The 20,765-nt window shown below is 39.5% G+C and overlaps 1 protein-coding gene and 1 long non-coding RNA gene across 7 annotated transcripts in view; both read right to left on the reverse strand.

Annotated features, from left to right (window-relative positions):
• Positions 1 to 20,765, reverse strand: part of LOC144588547 (uncharacterized) — a 246,449-nt gene that overhangs the window by 36,635 nt on the left and 189,049 nt on the right. The window lies entirely within an intron of this gene.
• Positions 1 to 20,765, reverse strand: part of LDLRAD4 (low density lipoprotein receptor class A domain containing 4) — a 348,064-nt gene that overhangs the window by 23,781 nt on the left and 303,518 nt on the right. The gene's annotated exons all lie outside the window — the stretch shown is intronic.

Consider the following 20,765-nt stretch of genomic DNA (forward strand, 5'->3'; position numbering starts at 1 on the left):
TTGTCCTCAGAGGAATGCCCCCTGAACTGAACTCCTTTAACTATGTTAATCTTGACTTACTCCTTAGGTAATCAAGCTTTGGTTATTTCCTCATATTATTGAATGTGTAATACGTTTGTTGGTTAGTTTTCATTTTATTTACATTTACTGGTGTTTTGTAAAATGCCTATTTCCTCCTGCCTCTTCTCCCCACAGCAACTATTTTGATAAGCAGCATTTATGGTGAGCTGCTCCGCACACAGCTTACAATGCAAATGCAGCCTATAAACTAATCAGTTTCTCTGAGCTTCAAATACCACAGGGTTTGTGGGGGAAGATGGGACACCACCTGCACAACCTTGAACCGCTTTGAGAAGAAGCAGGAGAATGTAATCAATAAACATTTCCTAGCAAGGCATCTCAGATTAGAAAGCATTCCTAGGACTTTTCTAGTTGTCAGGGTGTCACCGCTGTTGTTTGCCATCTTTTCACCAAAACTAGTAAAGTCAGGACCAGGTCCTCCTCCAGCTTGCTGAACTATCTCCAGAAGAATTGGCTGGTAGTGATTATTATTTTTTCTTTTTTAATGCTTTAATGTGATTGCATGTTTAAACTCCATTGTTTCAGGTACCATAAAGCTAGAAGCTGGAAAGCCTGGAGGGTAGAGTTTAGAGCCAACCCACAGCATTTTGCTAGGCAAAGGACAAGATAGCGCTCTCCCACTCTATGTCCAGATGTCGACTTGATTGGTAGTCGAATCTCACTTTACTGCTGGTGATAAAACACAACCTCTACCATATAAGATCAGCAGGGCAGCATAGGGATGCAGGACAAGCTACACATCACACAGAGCTCCAAGAGACAGATATGGTTGAGGAGGAACAGCTTGGGTGATAACACTGCTGCTCCTCCAGCATCTGGTACCTTAGTCGTCTAATAGAACTAGCCTTGATGATGCTAAAGTAGTTTGTGGAGTGTTGCTGGGATGACCCTCAGAGCTGCTATGTCAAGTGGCTTCTAATTAGTCAGCAGTTGCCTGTTTTAAATGTCGTGCCTCCACAACGCTTTGAATTAAACCCTTTAAACCAGAATGGGGACCAGAGAATCCAGAAGCATAGAAAAAGTGCTCTAGGCAGATGAAGATTAATAGGAATGTTTTCCTTGAAAGTTGGGGAGTGAAAACTTGCTTTTTGGGTAAGTTAGCTACAGAGAGAATTTCATTTGGGGGGAGAACTCTACATTCTATTAAAGTTGTTTCCTTAAGAAAGTCACTATCTACAGTACAACATTTTGTTTCGTCAGTGGTCAGAGAAATGCCTCTAGGAAGATTATTAACTGACTATGACTACAAAAATGTTCATCTGTTGTTTGACCCCAGCACCTGATTTTCAAAGATATACTACTCTGAACATACAGACACCATCTAAATATCATGACTAATGTGAGAGGCTTCCATGGGCAGAATGGGCTACAATAGGAAGGAACAGTATTTTGTGGGGGAAGATGAAGGGTGTGATGGGGGCAAGTGGCTTGGTGCCAGAGTCTGAGTAGGGGTTATATCACATATATGGTGAATCATGACTTGTCCTTTGCTAAAATCATCAAGATGTTCCATGTCATGACAGAATAGAAGGGAACATTTTGCTGTGAGTTGCAAGAGAATTGAAAAATAATTGCAGGTAGCATGTGCTTGAAGAAAGATTAAGCTGGGAACATCATATCTGTAGAAGGATATGGAGCTATTAGAAACTTGTGGGGGATTCAGAATTTCAGTACTAGACCTGACATAATAGTCAGTGTCATCCAATGTGTACCATCCAGTTAAACAATAATGACACATAATTATGTTTTCCTAATCCAGGCTATTTTGTGTTTCCTACAATGGATAATACAGCAATCCTTATAGAGTTGTAATAATTTAATTTGTTCCAGTTGTTGTTACCAGGAATTATGATACTGCTTAGTTATCCATTCTACCTTGAGATTTTTAAAAACTGGTGTTTTTTAAAAAAACTCCTGCCATATTTGCCCCAAGAGATTCAATTGGACATTTAAAGGAGAAGAAATGGACTGATAGCATTCAGACAGATAAGTGAATGTATAGGTTGCTTTGCATGGTTGACCTAAACTTGAGGCCTAGCCTCAGTAGCATGGACTTCATAATATGAAATAATATATGCTTTGCGCCTTAAAGATGAAGAATGCTGGACAATAAGACAAAGGGCCTTTTCGGCAGCTGCCCCCAGACTATGGAATGCCCTCCCAACTGCGATTCGTCTGGCGCTGACGCTGATGACATTTCGGTGCCAGGTCAAAACCTTCCAGTTCCAGAAGGCTTTTAATTGAAATAATATCAACGGTGGGTCCTGATGGCAATTTTTAGAGTCATAGGCATCCTTCAGTCTCATGAGACTATGGTAACATGCTCTGAATCGAGGAGTGTCCTCTCCAGAGCATGAAGCCCGGGTAAGGTAATATGGAGGATAGGCTGTTACCCAAGCAGCAGATCCCCCCTCTCCACATTGCTGAAATGGTCCAATGGAAAGGCAAGAGCCGATACGACTGGTTCCAGCAATGTCGCAGGAGTTGGCAGAACGATACGAGCTGCCTTCGGGACTCCAGCTCCGGATTTTGCCTCGAGGTTAACTCCTGAAGCCTTTTCCATTGGTGAATATAGCCACAAGGCAGTGGAGGTTTGAAATCAGAGTTTTCCTTCTCCTAGATGGGCTGCCTTCCATGGCTGACGAGCCCCACCTACCCGGCAATTTTTAGAGTATCTATTCTAATTATATTTTAATTGTTTTATCTTTTTATTGTATTTTAATTGTTGTAAGCCACCCAGAGACCTTTGGGTAGAGTGGGCGGTATATATAAGTTAAATAAATGAATAATGGGCAGCAATCTTTTTTTTTTTTTTTTTTGGACACTGACTTCTGAGGAAGTGTAATGGGCAAAATAGTTGTCAAGGGGGAAGGGGAATGCTGTGGATGTTACAAAAAAGAATAAAAATACTTTCTACAGAAAGGAAAACTGATGCAACTAAAGGCCAAATTGTTTACCCAAGAACTTGAACACAAGGTGAGGTGGTGTCTGTAATATAAAACAGAAGCCCCACTCCTTTGAACCCACATGCTTTTGTTCTAACAAAATCCATTATACAGAAAGGCAAACTATCATGACACAGATAACTTGCCCATGATCCTAAATACATATCAGAGGTGGGATCTATGCTGCAAAGCACCTTTCTAGTCTTATGAAGTTCAAGTTCTCTCTTGTTCAGGAGCTTCTCAAAACATTCACCTACACCTTATAGGGGCACACCCGTTCACAAACCTCTCTCTCTCTCTCTCTCTCTCACACACACACACACACACACACACACACACACACACACACACACACACACACACACACACACACACACACACACACACACACACACACACACACACACACACACACACACACACACACACACACACACACACACACACACACACAGAGACAGATGCTGTTTGTCCCCCTTCCTCTCCCTAATCCCCCAAGGCTAGAATGCCTTTGCTGTTGTTTCAAATAAAGACACAAAGTTTTGGCCACAGCTGAAAGACACAACCTCATCCTACACCTGCTTTGCACAATTCCTTTCTGAAGAATACGATACAGAGCCATGCTGGGGAGGAAAGAGAAGGGCACATCCAGGCATAGAAAAGCAAAAATAAAGTTCAAATTCTGTTTTTAATGAATGGGACAAGGGACCAAAGGTGGTGTCCTGGGGCAGTGTGCCAGTTGTAAACAACAGGTTTCTGACCCCAAGGATTAGCAAACAAGTCTGAGAGATTGAGAGAGTGCTCATAAACAATTTTCTCATTGCATAAATAAGCAAATAAAGTTGACACATCTTTTTTAAAAAAACTATTTCAATTTCTAATTTATTTTGGATTTAATGTAATTAGGTGTGAGCAAGTAAACAGATGGTACCAGTATGAAGATTAGAAATAGAAGCCAGAAGAAATAAATTTGGAAGAAGGATTTAAAACAAAAGTCAGCTGTTTAGGCTTGTATATTAACTCTTAAAGCCTTTTTCATTTGACATTACTAGTGACTACTTTGAAAATTAACCTGAGTAAAAAAAACCCAACTCTTTCAATGGCTTGAATAAATCTCCCCTAAAATCTTGTTTCACAGATAAACACAGCTGTGCTTCATCCATCTAGTCCGTGTGGTCTACCCACAGGCCATATACTTCCACTAAGTACCTCATTTATGTGGCTAGGTCTGTTCATGCTGTGGAAAAATAAATTATCTTGGGATTCAAAATAGTGTCACTTCAAAAACAAGTGAAGATGCAGATACTAATGTATTTTAATCTGTCTCAAAATGGCTGGAATTCCTATATAGAAACTTTTGAGTATTTACAACTTGCTGATATTACATACCTCAGAGAACTGTTATGGCTCAGTGGGCACTGCTGAATTTGGGCTTGGAAGAGTAGGATTCAAATCCCAAATAAGCTACTGAACCATCCAAAGCCTATTTCTTCAGCAATTTACATCACCAGGGATACTAAGTAACAACTACAGACTGTAACGTTAACAGGACTTAATTTGTAAAGCATCTGGCATATTGAAAATTCCAAAGCAACCAACTCATTTTCTTACTTTTCCCCACAACTACAATGGATAGTAATATATTATTTTTTAAAATTTTTAAAAGTATAAAATGCCATTCTCCATATGTTAAATGCTAGCTTGCGTATATTCTGAAATGAAAGAAAAAAAGATGCATTTTGTCCTCAGGGTAGGTTAATTCACAGAACAATCAAAATTCCAGAGAATGGCAGGAGAATGCAGTGTATTAATTAGTGCTGGACTACAGATTGGGAGATCGGGATTCAAATCTTTTATAGGTTTATAAAACAGGTTTATTGGGTGACCTTGATCCAGTCTTCATATCTCACCCTAAGCTACCTCATAAGGTTTTTGTAAGTATAAAAGTTCAGGGAAAGGAGAGGAGATTCATATACACCAACCTAAATTTCCTAGAGGAAAGATGGGCTAAAACATAATAGATATACATAATGAAAAGTGCAGTGAAAATATAGAAGGCTGCTGTAAATGCCGGATCCCTAAAGGGTGAAGTATCTGAGTGCTGTAAGTGAGAATCAAAATTCTGTGCAGGCCATGGTAATGTAAAATATTACTATAGAATGATTTGCTATTAATGGAATCTCTGCCTCCTGATTCAATCCTCCATTTGGCCATTACAACCTCAGGAACCAAATAATACCTACTGAAAATGGCACAGTCAATTTCTTTCCTGTCATTTTGACATTTCTTGCATTTTGGCTACTTGATGAAATGAGCTAATACTTTTGGCTACAGAAGACTTGCCACTGAAGCAATGAGAAAAGGGATGCGTGGCATGGCTTGCAGCTAAGCGTGGGGGGGAAATTTTCAAACCAGGCAGATGCCTCAAGCATGTCACACTTCTCTGTTTCTGGCCAACTATACACTCTGTGATTCAAGTTCTTCAGAGTATGGATGTGCATAAACCTGTAGGGGGGACATGCCTGAGGAAAGTGGAACTAAGCATATATGTGTGCCCTATAACTCTGTGATTCTATGGATAGTTCTTTTTACAGAGGCAGTAAGCCTGTATCTGGGCTATATTGCTTTGAACTATTAATGCAGAATCCTATTTCACAGCAATCAACAGTTTCACAGTGTGTACAGTATATATATATATATATATATATACACACACAGAGAGAGAGAGGGGGGGGGGGGGAGGAGAGATTTGCTTTTTTATATACTGAGGCATGTGGTGAACCACATAAACCCACCTTAAAAATTTGAGACGACACCGTATTTATGTACACTTATATAGAAATGCCATTATTGAAAGTAAAGCAGCCAGAGGCAAAACTGGCAGAGGTTCCAGCATCTCTGCATATGGAAGCATCTTGTGCATGTGGAAGTATCTTAATTAAAAACTAAAAGCTCTATTGTTGAAATATGTATCATTAAATGATACATTAATTGCATCCTATACAGAAACAGTATTCACTCTTTCATTAAAAGAAGTTGCAGTACTACTTGGTCATTCACTTGTCTAAATGGAATTGCCAGCAAACCATCTGGCAATCATACTGAAAGAGACTTCCAGTGACAGGAAACAGACTACTGAGAGTGAACAGATTATGAGCAGAGATAACTAATAACAAGTACTGTATTAATGACCAGAGTAGTCAGCAGAATAAGCATTAAAACAAAGGTTTTGTGATCTTATCTCCATAGTCTTATAGAGACTGCTGAATTTAGGCCATGACTCATATAGACAAAAGCTTTTCAAAGAATTAGAAATGGTATGTGTAGACCTATAACTACTTGTATTAGAGTACTGATTTGTAAGGTTTAATGTCTTAAAAAGTTATCTGATCAAACTAGTTTGGCAGTTTTTAAGTCACCTTGAAATGGCATATGGGACATGCCAACTGCATTCAGCAACACTTACTACAGAAATATATACAGCTTCAGTCAGGAGGACAAAGTGAACACAAAGCACATGCAAATATACATACATATGTGTCCTAGTATTTCTATTTCCAACCCAAAGTAGTTCAAAGATGTTCAGAGTTCTGTTCATTACCTGTAATTCCCCTCAAAATAAATAAAGGCAGAGGCTTAATGTTTATTCCATTTTCATCCTATCGCTCCTATGATATGCACAGGATAGCTTTATATCTTCATACAAACTATTTAAAATAAAGTAGGTTGTGGGACAGTGTTTGACCTAAAAGTTAACCACTAAGTTTTATGGCTAACCAGAGATGGAAAAAGGGACGTGGCGCTGCGAGCTAAACCGCAGAAGCCTTTGTGTGTGGCAGGGTCAGAAGACCAGCAGTTATAAGATTGAATCCACGTGATGGAGTGAGCTCCCATCGCTTTGTTCCAGCTCCTTGCCAACCTAGCAGTTTGAAAGCATGTAAATGCGAGTAGATAAATAGGTACCATCCCAGTGGGAAGGTAAACAGCGTTCCGGGTCTAAGTCGCGCTGGCCACGTGACAACAGAAACTGTCTTCGGACAAACGCTGGCTCTACGGCTTGGAAACGGGGATGAGCACAGCCCTCTAAAGTTGAACATGACTGACTAAAAAAAAAAAAATGTCAAGGGGAACCTTTACCTAGAGATGGAAACACAGGCCTCCCAGCCTGGTTTACATCTAACACTCTGGCTACCACATTGCTCAGAACTAGGCTGCATCAGGCCTTTCTTGTTGAGGATTTTTTTTAGTTGATGGCATCTCATTGTGCATAGGTAGTCCACACTGATTCTTAAATAACCACACATTCTGCACTGTTTATAAAAAGTCATAACACTCCAAACCATAACCATTTCCTACCAATGAAACTGTACTCTTTGCAAGCTTCCGTAGAAGTGTGATTTACTAGACCAAAAGTAAATCACACTGACTAACGTAACAAAAAAAACAACCAACCTGAGCACTTACTTGATAGATCTACGGTTTGTTGTTGTTTAATATATATGTATCTTGATTGTATCATCTCAAGATGCAGATGATTCAGGTCTTGCCTCAATATAAAATCCAACAAACAGGATTTTTACTAATAGGCAGTACAATCCAAATTCAAGATATGCTGGCTGTAGTGGGTTTGGAATAGGGACGTGGTGGCACTGCGGGTTAAACCGCAGAAGCCTCTGTGATGCAAGGTCAGAAGACCAGCTGTATTAAGATCGAATCTACGCGACGGAGTGAACTCCCATCGCTTGTCCCAACTCCTGCCAACCTAGCAGTTCGAAAGCATGTAAAAATGTGAGTAGATAAATAGGTACCGCCACAGTGGGAAGGTAACAGCGTTCCGGGTCTAGTCGTGCTGGTCACATGACCACGGAAACTGTCTCCGGACAAACTGGCTCTATGGCTTGGAAACGGGGATGAGCACTGCGCCCTAGAGTCGGACATGACTGGACTAAATGTCAAGGGGAACCATTACCTTTAGTGGGTTTGGAATGGGTAGAAGCGCAGTGTGCTGGTAGAACTGACCTCATGCTATCTGATCTCAGCTCCACAGACAACACTACAGTGCTGGCTGACTTCAGCCAGAATAAGGGAGGGGGAAGGTATAGAAATGGGAGCGACTAAATTATGTCAAATCCAAATCCCTCTCAACCCGGATTTGTAGCCACTGTGCAGGCACAAAATTAGACCAAAGTATGTGCAGTTATGAGAAATTCCCAACATCTTTGGGCTAGGAGGGGTTTGGATTCAGAATAGCTTCAGCTGGCTTAGTATTAGCTCAGCCAGCTCTCAGCCATCTTGGCTATTTAGGCCTACACCCCTACTCACAATGCAGGAGTTACTGTAACACCCCCTTAAATTTATTTCATATTTTATTTTTGATTATGCTTAAATCATGTAAGGGACATGGTGGCACTGTGGGTTAAACTGCAGAAGCCTCTGTGCTGCAAGGTCAGAAGACCTGCCGTTGTAAGATTGAATCCACACGACGGAGTGAGCTCCCGTCGCTAGTCCCAACTCCTGCCAACCTAGCAGTTCGAAAGCATGTAAATGCCAGTAGATAAATAGGTACCACCTCGATGGGAAGGTAATGGCATTCCGCATCTAGTTGTGCTGGCCACGTGACCACAGAAACTGTCTAGGGACAAAATGCTTGCTCTACGGCTTGGAAACGGGGATGAGCACAGCACCCTAGAGTCGGACACGACTGGACTAAATGTCAAGGGGAACCTTTACCTATGCTTAAATCATAAAAACAGAAAACGTACAAACAGAAAAAAACTAAAGCAAAAACCTAAAAAAAGGGGGGAGCGTTTAAAAAAAACCCAGTAATAAGGATTTTTTTTTAAAAAAAAACTGAAATAATCTAGATGTGAATTCTGAGGAAAGATCAACAAATGCTACAATATATACAGTCATGGCCAAAAATATTGGCACCCTTGCAATTCTGTCAGAAAATGCAACCCTTCTCTCAGAAAACTGTTGCAGTTGGAAATTTTTTGGTACTCACATATTCATTTCTGCAGCTTGCAATGGAACAACAACAACAAAAAAGAAAAACCAGAGAAGAAAAGTCAAATTTGATACAATCCCACACAGAAACCCAAAAATGCACTGGCCAAAATTATTGGCACCCTGTCTGAATTGTAAGAAATAATTGCTTTTCAAACATGTGATGCTCCTTTAATTTGTATTTAGACACACCTGTCGCAATTAAGAGGTGTGGCCAATATAGTAATCTGACTTGCAACCAATTAAGATGGAGAAAAGTTAATTCAACCTTTGTGATGTGTGTGACACTGAGCATGGAGATAAGAATGAAGTGTAAAGAGTTGTCTATGGATTTGAGAGAACAAATTGTCGAAAAACATAGACAATCTCAAGGCTACAAGTCCATCTCCAGAGATCTTAATGTTCCTGTGTCCACTGTGCGCAATATCATCAAGAGGTTTACAGCCCATGGCACTGTAGCTAACCTCCCTGGAAATGGACAGAAGAGCAAAATTACTGCAAAGTTACAACAAGGGGTTGTTCAAATGGAAGATACAGAACCCAGATTAACTCCAAACAAATTCAAGCTGATCTGCAGAAACAGGTTTCAATAGTTTCAACTTGCACTACCTGTCGCCATCTGAATGAAAAGTGATGCTGTGGTAGAAGACCCAGGAGGACACCACTGCTGACACAAAGGCATAAAAAAGCAAGACTGGAGCATGCCAAAACTTATGCGACAAAACCAAAATCCTCTTGTTAGAACATACTGTGGACAGATGAGACAAAGTAGAGCTTTTCGCTCAAGGACATAATGGCACTTTTTACAGAAAAAGAAATGAGACCTTCAAAGAAAATAACACAGTCCCTACAGTCAAATATGGTGGAGGTTCAAAGATTTTTTGGGTTGCTTTGCTGCTTCTGGCACTGGATGCCTTGACGGCGTGAACGGTATCATGAAATCTGATGATTACCAAAGATTTGGGACGCAATGTAGTGGCCAGTGTCAGAAAGCTGCGTCTCCACCAGAGGTCATGGGTCTTCCAGCATGATAATGACCCTAAACACACTTCAAAAAGCACTCAGAAATGGTTACAAGCAAAGCACTGGAGAGTTCTGAAATGGCCAGCAATGAGTCCAGATCTGAATCCCATAGAACACCTGTGGAGAGATCTCAAAACAGCAATTGGGAGAAGGCATCCTTCACATCTGAAGGCCCTGGAGCAGTTTGCAAAAGAAGAGTGGTCCAAAATTCCAGTAGAGAGGTGTGAGAAATGCGTTCATTGTTACAGGAAGCGACTGATTTCAGTTCTTTTTTTTCCAAAGGGGGTGCTACCAAATATTAAGTTAAGGGTACCAATAATTTTGGCCAGTGCATTTTTGGGTTTCTGTGTGAGATTGTATCAGATTTGACTTTTCTTCTCCTTTTTTTGTGTTGTTCCAATGCAAACCAAAGAAATTAATATGTGAGTGCCAAAGGTTGCATTTTCTGATAGAACTGCAAGGGTGCCAATATTGTTGGCCATGACTGTATGTAGTTCCTGTCTATATGCTGCACGTTTGAATGCTGGAAGACTTATACAGTCTTCATTATCTTTATCAACAGACCATGGGCATACAGTCTTCCAATACTGTAAAGTATCACCCCTTGTACTGACGGAGTTTATGTTAGACATGATAGGGGCTTCCAGACCCTTCATAATTTTTGTTTTTAACTAAGCTGACTCATTTGTGGCATATAATCTCACACAGAAACTGTCCTGAACTTTACCCCAGTTACAGACCAGACATTTCAGGGCATTGTGTGCCAACTAAAAACCACGCCACAACAAATACTTCCTGACTCACTCAGACGCACAAAGCATGTGCAGCTATTGGAGATGGCTGAGAGCCACTCCTGAGTGTCGGCTCTGACCACAAAGGAGAAGCAAAAATGCAGTGTGTCTGTGTATGCCATACTTTCATAATCTTGCTTCTGGTTTCTGTGTCTGGCTGTGGGAGAGACAAACATTTCATAGTTATTGGCACTGTTGCTAATCAGAACTTCAAAATCCTAAAAGTAATGTCTAGAAACCGCATTGTTGTTTAGACAAGGTGTGGACCCGCATTAATTTAATGGACATCAATCCTCCCAACCTCATAACTACTCAACTACACCTAGTTACAGTCATAATTCTGCCTAGAGGGTTAACAAGATACCTTCCACTGATAACCCCATTTTACATCAGGCAAGCTCATTTCTTTATCAACTATTGAGAACAAATGGATAATTTTGAGTGGATATTTGAGACAGAAATATACATTTAAGTTTTGAGATTGAAATACACATTAAGTTAATTACTGGAATGACAATAGCGGAAATTACATTCCAAAGTGAGATGGCCATGGCAAAAGGAACAAGTACTTTGGTCAGGGAAAGAAAAAAAAAGGTAGGTGTGACTATGACCCAAAATTTAAGAAGCTTCAACCAAGAAGGTGCCATGCTTAGATCAGTGGAATTTTGGAAGGCCTGCAGGAAAAAGTGTAATAAAATCTGTGGAGGTGGGAAATAGCCACAGTGAGGGGAAAGAGCACACACTGCATGCCATTTCAAGTAAATGACCCCGCGAGGGCTTGTTTCTGTCAGAGGAGGAGGAAGAGGCCCTAGGGCAGCTACAATAACACTGCCATTCTCTGGTTCTGAAGCAAGTCTTTTCATCCTGTCTACAGTAAAAAGTCTCTTTGAATAATCATACATTAAGGTCGGAAACAGATCTCATTATTAAACTATACTAACATACCTAATATTTCATATACTTTCCCAAGCATCACTTGCAGTAAGAGCATAAAAACATTTTGAATATAAAAACATTTTGTTTTTGCACGTAAAAACATTTTGGAAAGCATTGTAAGAAAGATTTTCCAGTGGTTTCACTTAACTGGGAGACTGTGAAACAGTTTAAAATAATCTCCAGTTTAAAATAATCTATTTTAATCACATGACTAAAGTTAAAAGAATTTAAACTTGGCATGCCTCTAATATTTAGTAAGGAGTAGTGAGTAGTTTTCTTGCCAGAGTGAATGTTTTAAGAGGAAAAAGAATTTGTTTTTGGCTCAAGAAGTTGGTAAACACTAGCCACAGCTGACAGATTTGGGAAGGCTGTCAAAAGTGAGTTCAATAACAGCAATATATTCATCCCACATAAAAACTTCCTATGGAATATCAGAACACTCTCTGTATCTACAAAAAGGGTAAGGAGATTTATCAATGGAACATGAAGCTTAGGGGAATGGCTTTCAGCAAAATTACTAGAGGGAAATACAATCATAATTCAATTAGCAACGGCTGTAATATAGGGACAAGGAGCGCAAAACAAGAGGTAAAGAAGGAGAATTTTTCAGCTTTTAAAAAAGAAGTACTCTATGCATGTGTGTGTGTGTGGTACTCATACCTGGCTCTGAAATATCTCCTACCCTGACTGCTGATCACAACCAGATCTGCTTGGCTTCAGTAATGCTGCTCAGTTGATGTTTCCAAATCCATTCACTATAGCCCATTCTTTTCTTAAAACAATTGTGGGATTTCTTCTGACTTGTATTGTGTTGGATGGAAAGGGAGAGCTCCCCTTTAGGAGAGAAAGGGACAAAATAGGAAGATGTTCACCTATTCTTCAGCAGGTTTGTGCCAGACATATTTGTTATGGTGTGCTGTGCTAGTTCTGCTCTCTCAGCAACCCGTTCCTGCTACACATCTTGAGTTGCAGGGGGAATGTTAATAGTAAGAGGTATCCTGTACCCTAAGATCATGTTCTCTGTTGCAGACATTCAAACTCTAACTGGTGAACAGGGGGCCCTGCAGGGCTGGCAACTGAAGAGGCACAAAAAACTTGTAAATCTATAACAGTGCTTCACAGCATTTATTTTTTGACACACTGTGTTTGTTTGTGGGATTCTGGATGCTGTATTCCAAAAGGTAACTTTTCCAAGCTCTGAGGTACATTGATTTGATTTGTACCACAATACAACAGTTGTAAGAGAATAATCATTAATTTGCAGCCTTTCCCTCCTAGTAACCATATACTGGTCATACTGGCAATAAGAAATGCATTTAAACATCATTCAAAATTATTACAATTTTATTGTTCACACAACACGAGTGAAATCAATTTATATAGGCTGCAAAGTGAGTGTTGTTTTTTTTTAAAAACCAACCAGCAGGGGCTTTTAAAAATACTTTCCTTCTAAAATTGATTCAGTTCAAAGCAGGTTATGGAAATGAGTTGATTTCAGCAGTGTAGACACCAAAACTGGTTTAAATCACCAGAAATACCGTAAATCAATTCCCATTCAGTGCATGAGAACACAGGCACCAGCTTAAATACCATGTGACTTGAACCTGGTTTAAAAAAAAAGTCTGAACAAAAATCAGTTCAAATTGTCAGTGTGACCAACAACCTATTATTAAAATGACATGTGGCCAATCAATAGATAAACACTTGGTGAATGGGAGCGGTTCTTTCTAATGCAAGTTGCTGAAGACTCTGGTGAAAGTAACAAGATCGGTCCAATCAGAGGTATCTCTGTTCTCACCCTGAATTCCATTGTAACAATAGAAATAATAGACATCCCCCACTCCACCCAGCACTTTTTTCCTTAAAAAAAATCCACAGATTATTCTCTCAATATAAATTTCAGTTCACTCTCTAGTACATTCATCACATCAGTTCTCCAATACCTTGCTATTCTTACATGGCATTTCAACAAAGGAAATTCTCACAAATTCTTTTGCTTCTCCAAAAAGAATGACAAAAGTGAGTTCAAGAGATCAGCAGACAACCTTTTCTCTATAAATGTCCACTCATCGCTTGATATGATTTTACTGAAGGAATAATTGTCCACCTAAGTTATTTGAAATAGATGAAATGTCTCTTTGGTGAAGGTGATGCCCTGGATTTAAATCCAGTTAATTGCAGTTAACTGGATTTAACTGCAATTCTACTTGCACACATGGACAGCTTCCTAGTGTGGGAGAGAGACTCGACCCTGCAGAATCCTACAGAGGGTCTGATCAGCACCTATTGCACAGTCTGAATGGCCACAGCCACTGCATTAGAGCAGGAAGCAAAGTCAGGAAAAGATGAAAAAAAGAAGCTTGCTGAGGGTGGAGGAGGGTGAGTGATGGCATGTGTATTTTCAAAGGGAAGAGCATCTAATTTTTGGCAGTGGTGCTTATCTCATAAACAGAATTATAGCGTTAAGGGAGAATTGGGGGCTGTATTCAGCCTACAGGCCTTGTGTTGCCTATTCCTGCTCTACACACTTAGCTAGGAGCAAGTTCAACTGAATTCAATTGGACTTACATTTTTAGAAGACTTGCACAAGTTTGCTTTGCTAGCCAATAATGAGAGTGATTTTTCATGATGCACTATATTACAAGGTCCTGAAGAATCAAGTATTTTTCTAGTTCTTATAAACCAGCAGACATTTCTGTGGCTTACAGAAGTACACTTCATACTATTAAATCTTCTTGGTCTGAGAGACTAGAAGAGGTCTAACTTCTATTGTTCAAGTTTTTAATTTCACGACTAAAGTGTAGGTGCATTTTCCCTTTTGTTGTTTTCTCTTTCATTTTCTGAGTGATGTCAAACAAAGGAGTCGGCCATCCATCTCCCTTTTCTTCCAATCTTTCAACACCTCCCAAGAATTGAACTGCTAATGGCAGAGGCAGGATGAAGTAGACAGAGTGGCAATTTATCACAAATTACACTCTTTATCCATCTATCCAGGCATCCAGAAAGCATCCAATCATTTTCATGTTGAGAATCATCTAAGATGAAAACAATGCTATTAGGCATGTAAATAATGGTGTTCTATTTGAAGCAGGAAGCTGACATTAATGAAGTATCCTTCAAAATACTTAATTAAATACAAAAAAAAAATGTAAGGCTAGTATACAAAGAATAGTGATTCTGTTTCTCTAAATCAAGAAGGCACTGATTTCAGTCTTCCAAAACACTAGTTCCTACTCTCCACTGCCATGTGCTTTTGGAGAAAATTCATCACAGCACTTCATGCAAAAGGTACATGTTTCAACCCCTAACATCTCTATATGGTATGATTCCTGTCTGAAACGCCAGATAGTAGGGACATAAATCCTAGCTTATCTTGTACTCATAGGCAAGATGTGAACCACAACAACTTCCTCCTCACCAGAAACAGCTTACACCTACCACCGGCCTGGCAGCCATATTCTGGACCGGCTGCAATCTCTGGGTCAATTTAAAGGGCAGCCTCATGCAGACAGCATTATAGTCCTTAGTTTATTAAAGGCTGACTGCAACCTGGGAATCCCAAGAGAGAAAGAGATCCAAGAGCACATCCAGATTCTAAATTCACTTCCTCAGCAGAAGATCTACACCAGTGGTTCTTAACCTTGGATTACTCAGGTGTTTTTGAACTGCAACTCCCAGAAACCCCAGCCAGGACAGCTGGTGGTGAAGGCTTCTGGGAGTTGCAGTCCAAAAACTCTTGAGTAACCCAAAGTTAAGAACCACTGATCTACACCATCCAGCCTAGGGAGATTACCCCCTAATCTATCAGAAGGACTCCCCCGGAGGCGCCTCTCCATCTTATCTGGCTCCAGTTTGAGCCTGTTAGCCTTGTTCCGTTCCAGAATAGGAGCCAGACAATGCTCCAGGAATATAAACAAATGGCCAGATCAGCATGTTTTCTTCTTGCCATTTTCTTTATTCTCAAACAAATGACACAGAAATAATTTTTGTGTGCTAATTTACTTACTTATTTGGGATATATCTATTGTTGCAATTCACTTTAGCAGTCTATGGATGGAAAGGCAAAGCAGAAATGTAAACGAATACATCTCTGAAAAGAAAACGTTGATGTTTTATCTTGTGGCAAGCCACATAACATACACACTACAATTTTGCACACTACAACATTAAAAAAATTAATGCAGAAGTCATTCACACATCTACTTTTCATTATACTTTGTAGCCTTTAAAGTTATTTAGTCCTGTACAAACACATCAAGTATTTATTTGCTTTCAATGATGTAACAGCTGATAAGAAAATGGAATTGTGATCCAACTTCATCTTACCTGTTCCTTTGTTTCTAACTCTACAACATTAAAGTTCACTGTTCATCCTTAACCTTTTCCCAGTCTTTATCTATTGCAAGCACCCAACAATGAGAACTAATGACATCTGTAAATTATTTGGCACCTGATACGCACCTGATAGTGCACAGTAAGCAACGTAAAAATCCGTCATTCACACAACAATTACCATTTTGGCATCTGGATTTTTGAGCAATGAGATAAAAATAATACTTGTTCAGAGCCCACACTATGAAAATATCTCCAAAGTCAGGGATATCCCATTTTATACAATATGGTGTATAAATAATTACATGTGTATGAAGATATGCAAAGTTAGCACTTACGCAGATATAGAGAGAAGGAAAATCATATGATTATTTCTTCCTTATTGCTGCCAATATAACGTAGAAGCACTGACGAACTAAAAACATTGGTGATGTTAATGAACATCCACAAAAGTTCCACCTTTCAGTGCAGCGGTTGGAAATACGTTTTGCATTAATATTCATTCACAACCATTCATGTATCACACAAGATAGAGTGCATTTCTATTCCCAATATTATGTTTTTCCCATAAGTGCAAACTCATTTCTTCCATTCAAATGCCACAAAAAGGTTGTCAACAGTATGTTGTGAAAATGAGAGGAGTCACTCTTTCCTATACAGTACTGTGTGAAGCACCAGTAGCCAGAATCCGATTGTACAATAAGGAGATCTGTACAAGTGATTTTCATAGTTTTTTTTTTGGTCATCTGCTGCACATTTGGGTGTGGAACTCGTGCATGAGCTGGCTATGTCTGTTTGCACGACAGACAGCTGGGATGATCATGCATGCCATTTATGCTATTTGGGGGTTTATTCTGCCTGAAACTCAGTAGGATTCAGACAATCATCTACTCCATCCCACAAGTGAAACTTAAAAATGATCAAATCTATTATGGCACAAGATTCCATGAACTAAACTTCACTCAGGTGAAGCAGTCTTGGGTCCAAAACAGCTTAATATGGACCCTAATCTTGAAGAATTTATGCCTTGGTAAATCTGTTAGTTTCTCAGGTGCTACAAGAATCTTGGCTTTTGTTAAAACACAATAACATGGCAACCCCCCATATTTTCTTCCTTCAGCCTCCTGTGTTTAGCACTAATTTTGCACTGCCTTTCATGTGTTTATTTACAAAAAATATATACATTGTACCAAAACAGAATGCAAACTGTGCAATTAAGCCAACAGTGAAGAAAAGAGCTCTCTTTATTATTTTAACAGAAACCAAGAAAATAATGCAATAAATGAAACCTATCTACTTTTCAGTCAGTAATATATAACCATGTCTTGTGAGCATTCCCTTCTCTTCTGCCTGCAATTAAAATTTAATCGTAAAAGCATTTTAGAGGGCTATCTCATTTTAAAAAAAAAGGTGACTGACAGTTATTTGTCATTGAAGGTAAACAAATTTATGCAGCTTACATTGTATGCTCTGGGATAAAGCAAGCTGGTAAAAGACGTGTTTGTGATACATTAGAAATTAGTCTCAATGACAAACTCCAGCTCTCTGCTCCAGGAAAGCTGATGCACTGGCTAGACAGGTAGATATTAGGTGCTCAGGCTGTCTGGATGCTATGGAAATCACATTGTATGCATCTGACCGTTGTCAAAGGGACAAGACAAGCACCAAGCTCATTCTTATTCTAAGCCAGGAAGAGTACCTCATGTGCATTAGCCTTTTTGCTGAAAGGATGCCATATTTGTCAGTTCAGACGTATGTTCAGATAAGCTCTTTCCCCATTATCTAATATTTCACTAGGCAGTGGAACCAAAGGATAAGCAACACCTAATAACCTATGTGGGCAGGAAATCTTCAATGCTGTCAAGCTCAGCATAAAAGCTCAAAATGCCTGAGACAAGAAGTTCACAGCAGGCATTCATTTCGTTCCGGGGGGGGGGGAGTTCAATTAATCACTTCATTTGGAAGAATCCCTTACAGGGATCTGAACAAATAGTTACAGCATACGATGAACCAGAAGACAAATATAGACAGCTCTTACTGCAGTGCCATTCAGCATTTCCCTCCCACCATGATAGGCAGCACTCAGTTACAAATTAAAGAGGGCTAAAAAGAGGTAACTCTCCTACAGGTGACACGTACTTGAGAAATCAAGACAGCGAACAAAGAAAAGTGTTTCATGTTGTGTTTAAATCTTTGTTTCAGGTGGAAAGTAAAATGGAATTGGTTTAAGAAACCGCAGGCAAAAATCTTTTTATTCAATCCTGTGGTGTATAGGCTGCTCTTTTGTGGGATGTGGGGTTTTGTTCTTGTGTTTTTATATTACATATTAATTATGATTTTGTTTTTAATTCTGTAGGTTTGCGTTGACAGCAAACCTCTTGAGAGCAGGCAGAAAGGCAAAGGAAAGGAAGCGGGGAGGGAGGGAGACGGTGGCACATATGGCCATATTGTTGGGGCTAAACTCTTTTAGTAGAAATATCTGTAACTATAAACTTCATGCAATAATTCATTTACCTATCACTATTCAGTAGTTCTGATAGCGTGGGGTTTGCATTAATGGGAACAACTGTAAGATGTGAACACAGCAATCACAAAAACAGTTATCAGCAACTACAGTACCATAGTCACTTTAATGGACACTGCTTTCTGATATGCACAACATCCACATAACTACTGGATACCTCAGTGGTTTATGCATCTGGCTGTGAAGTTCAGTTCTCCACTGTGCCTCCTGGACAGGTAATGCACTCAATGATCTATAAGGTTTCTCCCAGCTTTATAGTTGTAAGATGATGATGATGATGATGATGATAAGTACATGCCACAGGAATATAGGAAGCTGCCTTATACTAAGCCAGACAATTGTTTCATCTGGCTCAATGTTATTGGCACTTCTTGGATATGTCTCTACAACATTCCAGACAATATTCTTTCTGAACATTACCTGGAGACACCAGGGATTGAATCTGTGAACTTGCACGTGTTTAGGAGCTGCGTATGTGTGTGTGTGCATAAAATGTTATGGGACCTTTCATTCTCCAAACATTCATATCCAACAGCACTCACAAATAAACAGAATACAAAATCAAAGAAGCCAGTTATTATAATTTTACACTTCCTTTTTTGTACATTTTTTCAAGGACTTTTTAAGTAAATAACTTTTTTATTATATTTTTTCCTTCAGGCAAAGTCTGATTTCTGCTCACCTTTGCCCTTTTCCTTGACTGAAGCAATTAATAAACAGATTATATATTGGGATGAAACAATTAACTAACTACACTGCTTATTTCTCTCCCCTGCAGGCAGTGGCACAAACCAATTAGATGATGGAACAAAATACAAAACAAAACTTTTTTAGTATTTTTCTTGGCTCTGGAAAATGGAAGAACCTGCCCATTTCATTGCATAATAAACCCCCTAAAGCCCCAAAGAGCCTCAAGTGAAGCAGAAGAGCAGTCCTATAAAAGTGGTTGGACTACTCTAAGCTCTCTTAAAAGTACAGGAATGCATGTATAAACCCAAATCTTATTTATACAAGTTCAATAGCCTTTTAAAAAGCCAAGTAAGCTCAGTCAGTTCTCAGACTGACTCCTGCCTACACAAGTACACTAACTAAGGATGATAGGTTAATCAGAGCTTGCTGTTTCCATTAACGTGAGGGTCCTGGCTATGACAAAACAGGTTGAAAAGCCTGGGTGTATACATGTGTCAGCATTCATCCTGAGGCAAGACAGTTGTGTAGACTCACTACCATGCAGAGAATTCAGCTAGTGTTTGGATGCAACGGGAACCCATTGTCAACATCTGCCAAAAGCCAAATTCAACATGAGTTACTAGGTGCAGATAACAGAGACTGATACGTAAAGGCTTCTCTGACAGCCATTACAAACCCAGAATGGTTGTATTGATCTGTATGAGTCATGTTTTGTTTTATCTTAGAAATAAACCGCCCGGAGAGTGCTTGTAGCGCTATGGAGCGGTATATAAGTCCAAAAATAAATAAATAAATAAATAAATAAATAAATAAATAAATAAATAAATAAATAAATAAATAAAAATGAAGGACTAGTCATACATATGTATGATTGCCATGGTTCAAAAATCCTTTCTATGAATATGTTCTCACACTAATGTCTGAAGACAGTGTGTCAGTAACAGGAAAGACCCAGTAGTGAGCAGCAAGCTACGAATGGAACAGGTGACAGTGTGTATTTAGCCTGAAGAGCTGTTAGTCTCTTCTGGATGTTTACTGAATCAACAGCTCTCATTCTGACCCCAGCAGAATGAGAGCTGCTTGCTTTGGCATTTCCTGTCTTGATGCCCTAACTCCAGTTCTAGAACATGGACAAAAATCCCGGACCATCTCCTGCCCTCTCCTAAACTGAAAGCTGCAGCAAAGCAAGCAGGCTCTTTACTGCCCATCAGCTCAGCAATCAACAGTCAATTTCTCTCCCGTAGTAAGATTGAATGAATGTCCACAAGTAGACTTTCACTGTAATAGGAATCAAACCTTTTGGCCAGCATCCTAGAAGAAAGCCATGCACGCAAAGTGTATCACTCAAGTGGTTTCCTCTTCTCACTTGCCATCTTTCCTCAGCTGGAAGATGTGAGAGAATGTAGTGGATAGTCAGGTAAAAAAAAAAAAAAGAAT

Source organism: Pogona vitticeps, chromosome 4 (assembly GCF_051106095.1).
Source record: "Pogona vitticeps strain Pit_001003342236 chromosome 4, PviZW2.1, whole genome shotgun sequence".
In the NCBI taxonomy this organism is placed as follows: Eukaryota; Metazoa; Chordata; class Lepidosauria; order Squamata; family Agamidae; genus Pogona; species Pogona vitticeps.